This window comes from Eulemur rufifrons, chromosome 20 (genome assembly GCF_041146395.1).
Source record: "Eulemur rufifrons isolate Redbay chromosome 20, OSU_ERuf_1, whole genome shotgun sequence".
Lineage (NCBI taxonomy): Eukaryota > Metazoa > Chordata > Mammalia > Primates > Lemuridae > Eulemur > Eulemur rufifrons.
This window is the reverse complement of record NC_091002.1, coordinates 48,123,358-48,136,240: the sequence shown is the minus strand read 5'-3', so window position 1 is coordinate 48,136,240 and position 12,883 is coordinate 48,123,358. Positions and strand designations below refer to the sequence as shown.

General features: G+C 41.6%; 1 protein-coding gene across 1 annotated transcript in view; it reads left to right on the top strand.

Annotated features, from left to right (window-relative positions):
• Positions 1–12,883, top strand: part of APCDD1L (APC down-regulated 1 like) — a 50,744-nt gene that overhangs the window by 19,074 nt on the left and 18,787 nt on the right. The gene's annotated exons all lie outside the window — the stretch shown is intronic.

Sequence of the window (12,883 nt, the reverse complement as noted above, 5' to 3'; positions counted from 1 at the left end):
GGCCACGAGGGCCGCGTCCCGGGCGTGTCACCACCTGTGCAGTCAGGCACAGTGCCCACGCTCAGAAGGGCCTCGCACTGGCTTTAATGCTCTGCCGTCAGCATCTTGAAATTCTTAATATTTTTTGAACAAGGGGCCCTGCGTTTTCAATTTGCGCTGGGTGCCACAAACCGTGTCTCTGGTCCTGGTGGCCAATATCTACTGCACGACTCTGGCAGGGACAGCACTAGGATTGGCAGATAACAAGTTGAGCGAGACAGAGGCGACCTCAGCACCCGCCGAGCTCACAGCTGGCTGAAGGACATGTGTGATCAATAAGTGTCCTCATCTGCACTGACTGGTCTGTGTCGGAAAGGCAGCGCGCAGACCCCGTTACTCTTTCCCTGCGGAGGCAGAGAGGGGAGGGGCAAACGGTCGGAACACCAGGGGAGCCAGCTTGAGGTAAGGTCATCTCAGCTCACTGAAGAGGTGACGCTTGAGCTGAAGGGTGAGAATGAGCTAGAAGGTCCAAAAGGAGCATTCCTGGCAGGGGGAGCCCCAAGAGCAAAGACCCTGGGGTGAGCACAGCTATGATGATCAAAAACAGACAGTGGTTCAGTGATGTTCAGAGCGCAGGAGAAAAGGATAAGAGAGGAATCAGACTTGTAGGACTTTGTAATGGAAGGGGTTTTAAATAGGAAGGTGACAACCAAGTGTATTAATATATTTTTGTTACATAATATTTGATAAATACAAAATATGTGTATACTTTGAAATACAGTTGACCCTTGGACAACAGGTTTGAACAACAGGTTTGAACTGCCTGGGTCCACTTACCCAGCGTGTTTTCTTCTGCCTCTGCCATTCCTGCAATAGCAAGACCAATCCCGCCTATCTCTCCTCCTCCTCAGCCCACTCAGCATGAAGACCTGCATGCACCTAATGAATAGCAAATATATTTTCTCTTCCTTATGATTTTTACGATTTTCTTTCTTTCTTTTTCTTCTTTAGAGATAGGGTCTTGCTATGTTGCCCAGGCTGGTCTTGAACTCCTGGGCTAAAGTGATTCTCCTGCTTTAGCCTCCCTAGTAGCTGGGATTATAGGCTCGTGACACCATATGAATTTCTTAATTTCATTTTCTTTTCTCTAGCTTGCTCTATGGTAAGAGTACAGAGTATAATACATATACGAAATCTGTGTTGATAGACTGTTTATGTTATCGGGGAGGCTTTCAGTCAACGGTAGGCTATTTGTAGTTAAGTTTTGGGGGAGACAAAAATATGTGGATTTTCAACTTCATGTGGGAGTCAGTGCCCTTAACCCCCAAGTCGTTCAAGGGTCAACTGTACAACACAAAATGGACATCTGTGAGCCTACCTCTCGCCCCCAGACCACACATTGGCTGGGTCTTTGTTCACCCACATGTACTTCCCTTTATGAATTTTGTGTTTAGCCTGTCCTTGCTTTTGCTCAGGGTATGATGTCCCCTACACAGCGTATCTTTTAGCTGTGCTTGTTCTTGAGCTTTATAAAAGTTATAGCTCATTGTATGTATTCTTCTGTGCTTGCTTTTGTCACTCAATATTGTGCTTCTAAGGTGTGAGCCTCTCTTAGGTGTGGCTGTGGTTCCTCCATTTTCACTTCTAGATAATATTCCAATGTGTGAGGAAGCTGAAAGTTATTTTTCTGTTCTGTCTACGAACACCCCATTTGTTTCCAGTTTTTTGCTCTTACAAGCAAGGCTGCTAGGAACCTTCTTGTACTTGTCACCGATGCACATGTGCAAGAGTGACCAAAATCGAAGTCATGATCTATTAATGAGCCATGACTCGCATTAGCAAGGCCACCCGGCGCGTTGTCTTTAATGACTACTCAAGAGCGCATGTTTCGTAGTGAGGGCCAATACTGTTTCCCGGAACTTCCGTTTCCATTATATGCGTGTGTGTGTGTGTGTGTGTGTGTGTGTGTGTACATGTGTGCCTGCTTGTGTTGTGTGTGTGTGAGCCCGTGTATACATACCAGATGGTGATGTAAAACATATTTCTGACTGCAATTCAGAAGAAATGCTTGTAAACCACAGCTCTCACGCTGTAAACGTCTGTAAAATTACTTTGACAAAGCAGTTATCCCAATTTGCGTTCCCACAGGCAGGCTTCCCATTGATCCTCACCAACACTTGCTGTTTTTGGAATTCATAAATTTTGCTAAGCTAGTGACCACAAAATATTACCTCATTGGGTCTTAATTTTCATGGCCCAGACTATTAATGAGTTTGAATGTCTTCACGTGTCTTTATCTACGATTTCGGTTTCCTCTTCTGTGAAACGCCGATCCTGTCTTATGCTTATTTTTCTATTGTATGGTTTGTCATGTCCATGATATCTGGAGGACTGCTTTACACAGCCTGTATCTTAATCCTTTGCTGGTCATATTTAATATGTGTCATGAATATCTCCTCCCAGTTCCTGGCTTTTCTTGTCACTCTGTGGTGTCTTTTGAGTAACAGAAGTTCCTCATTTTAATGTGGTCACATTTACCAGCTTGTCTTTCAGCACTTTTTGCATGTTTGCATTTTGTTTAAGAAATCCTTTGCTACCTTGAGGTCATAAAGATATTCTCCTACATTTTCTTCTAAAAGCTTTAGCATTTTGCCTTTTACATTTAAGTCTTCTCTCCACTGGAAATTGATTTGGAGATATGGTGCAAGGAAGGACTCTGATTTCTTTCTCCTTTCCACGTGGATAACCAGTTTCCCTGGCCCTATTTATTGAACCTCCCTCTCTTCTCCACTTACCTGCAGGGCTACCCAACAGTGAGCTTCTCGACGTTTCAGGATTCAGGATCTGAGCTCTGTAGTCCATTCTTTTGGTCAGTTTGTTTCTCTCTTTGTAGAATATACACTGTTACAATTACTTTAGTTTTCAATAAATCTTGATCTCTGATACAACACACCCCTGTATCTTTTTTTTTTTCAGTTCCTGACACCTTTGCTCTTTCATATAAATTTTATAAGCATCTTCTCAAGATCCTAAAAAAATAAAGTAAGATAACCTGTTGGGATTTTGACTGGAAACCATTGTACCTACAGATCGGCTTGTAGAGCATAAGCATCTCTTGCTATTTCCTAGCCATGAATATATCTCACTTCATTTATTTTTATCTTCTTTCAAGAAATTTTATAATTTCCCTCCAAAAATGTCTTGCATATTTTTATGAAATTTATTTCTAGGTATCTTATACTTTTTACTACGATTGTAAATGCTACCTTTTTCCTCATCTTTTGCTGTGACAGAATGTAATTGATTTTTGTACATTGATTTATTTTATCCAGCCATCTTGCTAAATACTTATTTCTAGTAATTTGTAGATTTTGATTTTTTTCGTAGACAATCATAGAACCCACAAATAATGATCATTTGCTTTCCTTTCTAGCCCCATACCTTTTGTTTCTTTCTCTTGTTTTGCTGCTAGTCCCTTCAGTAAAACGTTGGGAGTGATTGGCATGCACTGTGACAGGCATTCGTGTCTTGGCCCTCATCTCAAAAGTTCAGTATTTCACCACTGAGAAATACCGTTTAGCATAGAGATTTTTGGTGCATAATACCCTTAATCAACATAAGGGCAAATCAAATTATTTCTCTTTTGATAAGGGTTTTTAAAAATTGCAGATGGGCGTGGAATTTTATCAAATGTACTTTCTGCATCTGTGAATAGATGTTTTAATCTGATGAATGTGGTGATGACATTTACAGATTTTTCTAATGTTAACCACTCTTGTGTTACTGCAATGGACCTGCTAGGGACATAATGTATCATCTTTGTGTTTCATGTGCCAATATTTTATTGAGGACTTTTGCAACCATAAACGAGATCGGCCTGTAACTTTCCCCTCGCATGTGGTCAGTAACGTTTCTTCCTCATGCCATCCTCAAAGGCTTCGGGGTCTCTCTCTTTCAAGGGTCTTTTCCAAAACCCAGAGCAGGGAAGAGGCACAGGAACCCTAGCAATGTGTTCACATGGATGTAAGTTTTTGTAAATATTGAGAACATATTTAAACATGAATCAATGAAGAGACAGTCTCTTGCCATGCTTTCTTTCACTGGTTCTGTCCTCTCTGACCTGCTTCCGTCACACTTTGCCTCTTGCTGTAAAGTATCGAAGTCATCACAGGCATTTTGGGATGCAACTTGGGAAGATGAGCTGGGAATTCTTTTAGTCGGTGGCAGATATTTCCATGTTCTGCAGCCACTTTCCTGGGTCCCTGTGTTCTCGCTGGCAAAGTCAGTGTGGGACTGACTTCTGGAAAACATTTGCTTCTCACTCTAATACCCGTCCACCGCCATGACATGACGGTGCCTAGAGAATGTGCCTTGGTACCAGGCATTTGGAAAAGCAAGGCATGAAATGTGCAGAACCAGAAGAAGCCAGCCTACAGAAAGTTGTTGCAAATCTCATAGCTCATATGTGAAAGAAACCTAAGAAAGGTTTTCCAAAATTTGATAACAATCCTAAAAATCTATGACATTACAATAAGGAGTTGTGGGGCTGAAGAAAACTTTCTAAATTATCAGTAACAAAAGATGTTTTTAATCAACAGAAGAAGACTGAATGGGCTCTCTAGTCCTGTCATAGAAAATGAAAATACAATGTCTTTGTCATATGAAGAGGCAATCAAAGATTATACAACCTAAAAAATGTAGAAAAACACTGTCATAGAGGACTCAAGCAGCCAATTAATAAAAGCAGTATGCTATTTTTCCAAATCTTGTTATGTTCGTGGTACTTGTCAGCTTTATAAAATGTGTAATTTATTATTATTTTTTTCCCTTCTAAATAAATATTTACTGCTACACCAATTTTGGATTTTTGTATAAATCTGCATTGTTTTTCTTAAGAGGGTCCTCCAAATCGAATAAACTTCAGGCTCCACAAAATCTGGATCTGCCCTTGAGAATAAGAACTCACAGCGTGAGCTGGAGACTGCACTCTCTTTTCTACCCTCTGAAAAAGTGCATGTAAAATTAGAGTGAGCTGTTTCTTTAAAGTTTAGTGGAACTTATTTGTAAAAACACCCTGGCCTGTTTTTTGTTTGTTTTTGGTTTTGGTTTTCTTTGTTGTTGTTTTTTTTTTTAAGTTTTTTGGTTTTTGGGGGGTGGATTTTTTGTTATTCTCAATTTCTTGAACAGTTATAGAATATTCAGGTTATACACACACATACAGAGAGGATCATAAATTTCTTTAAAAAAAAAAAACCTGCTGGATCTGTAGTTTTATCACTTATCATTCTCAATGTTTATTCATTTCTCTCTCCTCTCTTCTCCCCCCACCTGCTCATTTTTCTTTCCTTTTTTTTCTTCTTTTTTTTGACCAGTCTTACCAGAGGTTGATGTATTATAATTTACTAGGGGGTTCTGAGAACCATTCATTCTCCCTTAATGGCTTTGTTTTCGATTTTCTTAGTGTCTGCTTTTTTACTTATTGTCTTCTTCCTTCTACCTTATTCGTGATTACTCTATTCTTCTTTTTCTAACCTCTTAAGTTGGATGATTATCTTTAATTTTCTCACTTTCTTCTTTTAAACTATAAGTTCCTAAGCCTATTATTTTACCTCAAAGTATTACTGTCTCTGCATTCCTCAAGTTTTGATGTGTACTATTTTCACTTTTTGCTTAGTTCTAAGATCTATTTTTTTGATTTTGATTTCTTCATTGATGCCTGAGTGTTTTAGAAGCATTTTTAATATCCAAACACATAGAAAATTTTAAGAATATTTTTATTACTAGCTTTAAACTTATTTGCATTGTGGTCAGAACTGTAGCTTGTATGATACAAATTCTTTGCATTTGGTGAGACTTATTGTATGGCCTAGTCTGGGCTCAGTTTTTGTAAATGTTGCATGTGTGTTTCAAAAGAATGTGCATTCTCTAATTGTTGGGCACAGTAATTTATACATGTGTATACAGTAGTCCCCCTTATCCATACAGGAGACATTCCAGGACACCCAGTGGATGCCTGAAATGGATAAAGCTGAACCCTATATATACCACATTTTTTCCTGTACTCAGCTGTACAGGGCAGGTAGTGTGTCCTGTGTGGATACACGGAACTGTCCCAGGAGGGACAGTGCAAGATTTCACTACTCAGAATGGTGCTCAATTTAAAACTTATAAATTGTTTATTTCTGGAATTTTCCAGTTAATATTTTCAGACCGTGGTTGACCTCGGGTAACTGAAACTTCAGAAAGCACAACCACAGATGGGGGGACTACTGTATATCCTGCACTTACACACACACACACACACACACACAGGCATGCGCGCAAACGCGCGCGTGCGCGCGCACACACACACACATATAAAATGAATTAAACTTTGTTGTGTTTTTAAATCTTTTGCATAATTACTAATCTTTTGTCTACTTGTCCTATAAGTAATTAAATCTCTGATAGATTTGTCAATATCTTTCTGTAGCTATAGCAATTTTTGCTTTGTATATTTTGATGCTATTTTATCGTCATCTCCTCCTGGAAGATTGGATCTTTTATGGAGTGATGAACTTTATCTCTAATAATGCTTTTTATTATATATCCTACTTTATCTGATATTGATGTAGCCACTCAGTTGCCTTTAATTTAGTATTTGGTAAGTAAGTTTTTGTCAATTCCTTTACTTCCAACCTTTCTGTGTCCTCATGCTTCAAGTATGTCTGTTGTAAATAACACTGGAGCTTTTTAAATCCAATTTGATAATCTCTGTTTGTTAATTGGCAAGTCAATCAATTTACATTTATTCAGATTTGCTTTCGATCATTTTTTATTTTCTACCTATTATACTTTTTATGCACTTTTCTTCCTCTCTTGTCTTTTTTTAATATTTAAGGAATTATTTTGGTTATGTTTATTCCTATTTCTTTCTTTTCTTTCTTCTGATTTGGAAGTTATACGGTATTTCTACTATCTTAGTAGCTACCCCTGAAATTATAATACCTAAGCCTTCTCCTGATTAATGCAAGAAATTTAGAATACCAATATTATCATTACTCTCCCAAATTACATGCTTTTGTTTTCTATTATTTTAGTTCTGTCCCTTTTCCTCATTTTTTGATCCCACAAAATTAGAAATTATTTTATGCCCATGTTTTTAGGTTTATATTTTCCAATTCTTTGCTCATTATTTCTTTTTAAAAATCAGACCTTCCTTCTAATAAATTTTCCTTCTTCATAAATTCCTTTGTTTAGAAGTCCATTTAATAGAGTAGTAAACACTCTCAGTATCATTTATTTGAAAATGGCTTTGTTTTGCTCTCATTCTTGAAAGACTATTTTGTTGGGCACACAAATCTAGGTTGGTAGCTATTTTCTCTTCTTTTTGTCTTTGATGTTTTGCAGGTTCAGCTGTTGATTTCTTTTTATTAATCCTACTTGGTACTCACTGTGCTTCCTGATACCAGTGGGTTGGTGTCTTTTATCACTTCTGGAAAATTATCAGACATCTTTCTGCACCTATTAGTTTTCCTCTACCCTTTCTTTTCTTGCCTTCTGGGAGACATTAGTTAGACTTTATCATTTTAGCTACTATGTCTATTAACCCCTTTCTCTTAGTTTTCAACCTCCTCTCATTCTTTCCTAAATTTGGGGTAATTTCTTTACATCTATTTTCCAGTTCATTAATCTCTTTTTCAACTGTGTCTAATCTACTCCCTAAACCAGCCACTAAGTTCTTATTTCAACAATTATATTCTTATTTCTTAAAGTTTTATTTGATTCTTTTTCAAATCTACTGAGTCATTTTTATAGGCTCATGTTGTTTGCTCATTTTTTAAATTCTTTTTTTTTTTTTTTTGAGACAGAGTCTCACTCTGTTACCTGGACTAGAGTGCCATGGCATCACCCTAGCTCACAGCAACCTCAAACTCCTGGGCTCAAGCAATCCTTCTGCCTCAGCCTCCCAAGTAGCTGGGACTACAGGCATGTGCCACCATGTCCGGCTAATTTTTTCTACATATATACTTTCAGCTGTCCATATAATTTCTTTCTACCTTCAGTAGAGATGGGGTCTTGCTCTTGCTCAGGCTGGTCTCAAACTCCTGAGCTCAAACAATCCGCCTGCCTCGGCCTCCCAGAGTGCCAGGATTACAGGCATGAGCCACCACGCCCAGCCTCATTTTTTAAATTCTATATATTATTTTGTTAAACATTTCATTCACATTATTCTGTATTCTGTGATAAACAATTCCAATATCTGATGTTCTTGGAATGTAATTTTTCTTTTTGTGCTACTTATTACTTCATAGTGGGTTGTTTACTTGTTCATTTGGTGATCTTTAGTTGAGAACCCATATTTGTTTGATCTTAATCTGTGAAAATACTGGAATCTAAAATAATAATGTTTGTGAGCCAAGCATGTGGCATGCACTTGTGATCCCAGCTACTTGGGGACGCTGAGGTGGCGACAGTGCTGGAGCCCAGGAGTTCAAGTTCAGCCTGGGCAATATAGCAAGACTCTATCTCTAAAAAAAATTTAAAAATAAAAAATAATGCTTTCCTCAAGAGATCATTCATATTTGTTTCTCCCAGGAGCCAAGAGGTGCAGCAACCAGCACTCTAGCCCCTGGTCCCCCAACCTCCTGCCACAGGCAAATCTGACATTGACATTTGCCCTCACGAGAGGTCCCACAGGTCCGCCTTCAGCTCACTTTGGGAGCCAGAGGCTTCCCAACTTTATGAATAAATATAATTTATATCAAACCTAGTCGTGCCCAGTGGGAGAGTTCCTCAGAATGTTCAGATAGCCATATTGAAGAAGCAGAATGTTGATTTGCATATTTTAAAGATCATGCTTGCAGCTCCGTGAAGAATGAAATGCAGGGTCCAGAGTGGGTGCCAGGGAAACAGTGAGAGGCCCCTGTCAGTCTTTCATCTGAGAAATGATGGTGGCTTGAGCCAGAGCAGTGGCAGTGAAAATAAACAGAAGGGTATGAGTCCAAGTTACTGGAGTGTCTGCTGATTAACTCATGCTCCTTGTTTATTTGTTAGGCACAAAAAATGTGTGATTAACCACAAACCTTCATTAACTTGTCATTTCTCTTCCAGTGTTTTGTATGTTAGACTTGCAAAAATGAAAATTTTGCTTTTTCTCTTTGATAATATCGAATGTGGCCAGAGGTTTAAGGACGCAGGTACTTTCATACATAATTGGTGGAGAATAAATTGAAACAGCATTTTTGGAGGACAATGTGGCCAAATCTGCCGACATGTTAAACACACATAAAATTTCTCTGTTTTCTCAAATGGACACACACAAATTTACACCAAGATATACTTAAAAGGATCTCCAATGTATTGTTGTTTTTGATAATCACACACCCAAAGAATTGACCACAACCCAAATGACTGTTAACAATGGAGGACTGGTTAACTGCATCAAGATTCATCTATATAATGGAATACTATTTTGTCTTTTCCATAAAGAAATAAGTCTGAGATGCAAAACCATCTCTGATAATTTAAGTGTAAAAAGCAAAATGCAGAACAATGTGTATGGAAAGATTGCATTCATAAAAAAATTTTAATAGCCAAATAAAAAACATATACATTTATGTGCAGAGATCGGCATGAAACCATTTTCTGGGAGGATGCACAAGGAACTGTTAAAGTGATTCACTTTGGAGAAAGCAACCAGGGCTTCAGGGTAGAACTCGACTTGCACTTTTCATTTTACACCTTTTTTATACATCTTGAAAATTCCACTGCAAGCCACATATTGCTTTTGTTTGAAGAGTGTAGCCTGTTTTTATTGGACTCTTCTTGATTAGGGCACTTGCTTCCCTTAGCTATTGCGTCTCCTTCTGCCACTTCATCATCTCTGGTTCCTCCCCTGCAGACTGTGAACAGTCTGTGAATGTGTTAGTCTCTCTGTCTTAAAAAAAAAAAAAAAATCAACCTTCTACAAAGACCTCTAGAATCTATTATTAAGTAAAAACAATAGATTTCAAATAATATGTATAGGGTGATCCTATTTTTATGAAAATAATTGAATAAATGCTTGTGTGTATAAGAAAGAAAAATGTCAAGGAAGATTTGTTTATTCATTCAACAAAAGTATATTGTCTGCCTACCACAAGCCAGCCATTGTTGTAGACACAGAAGTTCAGAGGGGAGCCGAGTCCCTCTGCTGAGACTCTGGGTGGCCCAGACTCATGCATCTCGAGGTCAGTGTGTACCAGCAGGTTAATGGCAACTCACTGTGGGTGAGGTGACTGTGCATAAGCTTTTAAATTATTTTCATGCTTTTCTGTATTTTCTGATTTTTTTTTGTTGCCCTGTGCATGGCATAAAAGAACTTATATAAAAATAATAATTAAACCATTAACCATAATCTAGCTCACACATCTCTCTGATTTTGTCTCTCTCCTCTGTCCACAGCCAAACTCCTACACTCATCTATGCAATATCGGGGACACACTGATCCTAAAAAATTTCTTGTTGTATATCTGGAAATCAAATTGAAGTAGGCATCCTGTATCTTATCTGCAACCGTACTTAGAAAACAACTTGCTCCCTGTGTTTCTGTATCTCCCCGAGTGTCCTTGCTCAGTCTCTGTGCCCATCTGCCCTCCAGAGCTGCTTCCCTGGGGGTTCTGCCTCCGGCGGGCTTCTCTAGCCGCATGTACATTGTGAACTGGTGGCTGGTCCCAGCTGGGTGCTCTCACTTGATTCTCAAAATGCACCCCAGAAAACGGAACCCCTCCCCAGTTCTGCATCTCAGCAACCGACACCCCATCCCCTCATCCCCCAGGCTGAGGACCTGCATCCCCTCCCCTCTCCGGTCGCCTCACAGTCTCCTGTGGTGCACCTCGACACCCAGTGGCCCCAGCCTCGCCTCCTCACCCAGGAACTGAAGTGGTCCCCGCAGGTCCTCTCAGGCCCCTCCTTTTCCCAGACCTGCACACGTGCACTACCACATCCTTAACACAAGCTGGCAGGGGCCTCAGCGCCTTGGTCCCCAACTGCCTGTCCCCATGTGCCACCCGGCCATTTGGCCACATCTGTTTGCTACTGTCCTATAATTGAGTCAATGTTTCTCTCCAGATCAATTCATTCTCACTTGCTTTTAAAAATAATCTATCCCTCTGTGCCTAACACCAACCCAGGCTTGATGGATCAGTTATTGAGTTGAGTCAAAAGAGACATGAAACCAATCTGCTGTGAAACGTCCACCACAGACCACCCTGGGATCACCGGCAGTGCCAGCCAGCAGGCACAGCACTCTGGAAAACACTGCTCTTCCAAGCACACACCTCGTCTCATGCCTCCCGCCCCCGCCTCTGTCTCCTGAAGGACACTCCAGGTCCCGAGGTGGCTGGCGACGCCTCCTTCTCCAGCCCTCCCCATGACAACCCTCTGCACACGCCACCGTCACAGGGACTAATTGTCCTCTTCCAGCGCTCTCTGCTGCTTCACACCTCCCTGCTACCTGCGGAGCTCCTGCCCGGAGTGCCCATTACTGCTCTTGCCATCTGTCAAGCAGCTTCTCGTCTTGCAAGACAGGCAAGCCCTTCCTGAGGGCCCCCCGTTTGTGTGCTTTTTGGAGCATGGGCCGAGCCTGGCCGAACCCCAGCCCAGATCATCAGGCCCTGAGCCCTTGGAGAAGCATATCTTTCCAACCCGTGGCCAGGCACACAGTAGGTGCTCAATAAGTATGGAGTCAAGACCAGGGGCTGTAAGAGCAGGTGGAAAAAGATTGGGCCTTTTACAGTTACCAGCCCCGGTTTTGGGTTTAGGCCTCTCCCCATATGGGTTGCATGACAGAAGCGAGACCGGCCGGGCTCTCTCTCCTCCTGAACGCGCCTCTCCTGTCCCAGACCCGCCCCGAGGGGCTGTCCTGGGGGTGCCACAGCAGATGCATAACTGCGGCTGAGCAGGCCGAGAGATTTCTAAAACTGCGCGGCCTCGACACCCACGACTAATCCTCTGTGGTCATCAGTTTAGTGCGACCTTGTCCCCTTAGTGCGCTATGTACTCCTCGGAGGAGGAGAGCGGTGTCCAGGGTCGAGAGGGAAGGCCGAATCGCAGGCCTGTTTAACGGTTAGGAAGCCAACACCCTTCCCTGCGCCTTGTCCGCAACACCTGAGCCAGTATGTGCATCTTTGGGATTCTATTTGTATGGTGATTCAAAAATAGGGTTTGGACTCACCTTCGGCCTTTCTCCTGAAACTCCGAAAGCACATTAATTTTTCTAGACGGTAAAATAATGCCATCATTAAATATTACCATTTCTCTTAAAATGAAGTCTGGTAACTCCTAACAAAATGAGTTTTTCAAAACATGATGTAGGTTTTCCCACAAAATTGCATTCGAAGGAAATTCCTTACTTTGAATGTATGAAAGAGACCACAAACTTCATCTCAACACAATGTAAGAAAAATTGATGTGTTAAATTACAATAATTTTCTTGCATGTAGAATCTTGCGCTTCCTATGCCAGCGGACCCCCAGGTGCGTCTTTGGAGAAGGGCCCGGGGAGCCCGGATGTTCTGTGTTGGTGGCGAAGCTTCCGACGCCCTCCTTTGTGTTGCCAACCCGAGCTGTCGCCCTCCTTTGAGCTGTCGCTCCAAAGCGTCGCCAACTCCTCCGAGAGGAGGCGAGGCCAGGTGGCTCCATGGCCTTCACCTTCGAGATGCTTCGGTCTCAAGTATGTTCTCCGTGCGAGGGCAAAGGGCGGTCCCCCACGTGGGCGGAACCGCGGCCCAGCGCTGGCCTTCCTGGGCTCGGGTCCGACGGCGGCAGACGCAGGCCCCGAGGAGGCGGTGTCGGGTTCCGACCCGGGCGCCCGGGGCCCACGACCGCCCCGACCGCAGCTCACGAGGGCCCCCTTGCGGGGACTTGCCCAAACAGCCCAGTAA